Source organism: Arachis ipaensis, chromosome B05 (genome assembly GCF_000816755.2).
Source record: "Arachis ipaensis cultivar K30076 chromosome B05, Araip1.1, whole genome shotgun sequence".
NCBI lineage: Eukaryota > Viridiplantae > Streptophyta > Magnoliopsida > Fabales > Fabaceae > Arachis > Arachis ipaensis.
Genome location: NC_029789.2, coordinates 146,638,522 through 146,641,281, shown reverse-complemented (window position 1 = coordinate 146,641,281; position 2,760 = coordinate 146,638,522). Strand labels below are relative to the sequence as shown.

The following is a 2,760-nucleotide window of genomic DNA, read 5'->3' as shown; positions in this document are numbered from 1 at the left end:
ACCCGCAACGTCTTAATTGAGTATGGAAAGACTATGCCATTTGAGTTATAACTTACTGGCTACAACATTGGTGTTTTCATGGTAGGTTTTGTGGCATGATATAGACTTCTAATATAATAATTTTTCTGAACATCTTTTTTTTAATACTAAACGAAAAACGAAGATAAAGTGTAATTAATTATTTGTATATTTAATCATTATTAGTTTAAAATGGCATTGAGTTAGGATTTAGGAATCAATCATCTTTCTTTTCAAGTGTTCTTTTTGTTTTTGCCATCGATATTCAATTTTGCTTATTCCATATTAATTTTAAAAATAGAATAATTGAGAATATGACGAGTTTATCTATCATTCCACTAATCTAGCTCTTAATACTTCTTAAATGTTACTACAGTTAAGGTCTATTATACAATGTATATTTGTTGAATTCTAATTTAAAATTAAATACACATGGAATGAGGGAACACTAATTTATATGAACCGTTTTTGTAGGTGTTTTATTAAGTTAACCATGTAATTTTAAGTAATCATTACCACACAGAAATATTTAAAATCTGCAAGAAAGTTTTCAGCAATGGATTATAAATGAATATTTAAAAATTTAAAATATTCTTCCACAAAAGACTTGTGGATCTAGCATGCATTACTTTTATAGGGCTATTTGTAATTATGACTGCTCCCTAAAAGTTGATGATAAAGTAATGATAACAGAGCCAATTAAAAAGCATGTTGGATTAGGTGCTCAAACCCTTGAATTATTGAGCAAAACATGACAATGGTTACTTTACTCCTGAATTAGGTGTATGTTCTGCACACTTTGAATTTGCATTTAATGAAAAGTAATGAAAAAAGATACAACAGAATACTAACAACTTTGAGATGAACAAACAAAAAGAAAAGCACTAGAGAAAAGAAATTAAAGGATGCTTTAAAAACTAAAAAGACCTTAATTAATATTTAACTAACTACTGTTTGAAGCTTTAGGAGCTGTCCAATAATTCTTCACAGTAAATAAAAGTTTCTCTCTTTTAAGAGGCCCATCTTCATGGTCAACAATTTGACTTTCCCAATTCAAACCGTTGACTATACTCTTTACTTTTACTAATATATCAACATCATCTCTGATTATTACACTTCCTTCTGGCCTAAGAATCCTATCCATTTCTAGCAGAATGTCTTCTAATTCACATCTGCAACATACAAGTAGGTTAATCCGTACTTGAATCTGTTAGATTACTTCAAACAATGAGCCATATTTCCAAGATCATTTGTTAAAAAGGGACAAGTATGTGTTATATAGTGTATATGATATTGAATTGAATATATAAATACCTTTGGTTGTAAAGGCTGAAGACTGAATCAGCATGAATTAAATCATAGGGTTTTTTACTTAAATAAATTGTTTGCATTTCAAAATTACCTGGTTCCCCTAAAACAGATTCTGCAACGTGATTATCCTTTTTGTATTATTATATAAATCGTTCTAGGGTGCAAAGGGTTATATAAAACATGAATCATCTCACCCTAGGACGATTAATGCATGAACTTGTGAGGCAAAGTAAGAGTAAATCGTGGCAGGGCTTCTTGGGTTAGAAGTAGAGTATAAATCGTCCCAGGGTAGTAGGTTTTACGTGTTAATGGGCTAAACCAAACTGGGCTGCTACGATTTATGAGTTATTGAGACCCTCAGGAGCCTGGGACGATTTATGTGTTACTTTGTAACACTCAAAGGGCTGGGACGATTTATGCCCAAGTTATAACCCTAAGGACTCAAGTCAACGGGTTAACGGTTCAACCGGAAATTCATCGGTTGAACCGATTGACCTGGTGCAATATAATTAAAAAATAAAATATATTAAAAATTTTCAAATTTAAAATTTAAATACATATTTTCACTAATAATCCAACTTCAACTTTTTTAAAAAAATTTGAAACTCAAGCGGTTCGGTCGAACCGGTCTTATCGAGTGATATCAGTTTAAACCATTTCATTCTGGGTTTGACCATACCCAACCGGTTCGTTCCCTCATCTGGTCAGATCATCAGATTGGAGGGAGGTCTTGGAGCCACCATATTTGACCGGAGAGGAAGTTTGGAGGGAGAACTGTTTTCGGGGGTGGGACCAGCCGGTGGCGGAGGTGCAGCTGGTGGTGGGCAGAGGCGTTTGAGTGGCACCGGGGGTGGTGGCAGTGGGCCGTCGGCGGCCGGTTGGTGGAGTTGGGGGATCTCACCGGCGGTGGTAATGGCCGCGAACCAAGGAGATATGTACCGCCTAAACGGCATTGCGCATGTTGCTGGATTTATCGATCAAGAGGTAAGATTTTAAATTTTCTAATGTTTTTAAATTTTGGATGATATAGTATGTTGGATGATATTGTATAGGGTGAATATGCATCTTAGAATATTTTTTTATTAAGACGTTGTCGGATACCATGTATAGTGATTTAGTTAGTTTTTGGTTTAGTATAAGATGTTAGAAATTAGTGTTCTTAATAGATTATGGAATTCGCTCATGATAGGGTGATGGTTCTGACGGTAGAATCCCATGAAATTTGCTGATTTTACTATTGAGTTCGGACCGGACTGGACCGAACCGAACCGGACCGAACAGGACTGGATCGAACTGGACCGGACCGAACCGGTTCGAGAGAAAAACCGGGCAATGGGGTTCTGAGCCGGTCCAATCTGATGATCTGACCGGATGAGGAAACGAACCGGTTGGATATGGTCAAACCCGGAATGAAATGGTTTAAACTGATAT

At 35.5% G+C, this 2,760-nt stretch overlaps 1 long non-coding RNA gene across 1 annotated transcript; it reads right to left on the bottom strand.

Moving 5' to 3' along the window:
• LOC110262677 lies at window positions 1,104-1,391 on the bottom strand. Its single transcript, XR_002347597.1, has 2 exons — window positions 1,333-1,391; window positions 1,104-1,190 (listed from the first exon to the last, which is right to left on the bottom strand). It is a non-coding gene; the product is annotated as an uncharacterized LOC110262677 (long non-coding RNA).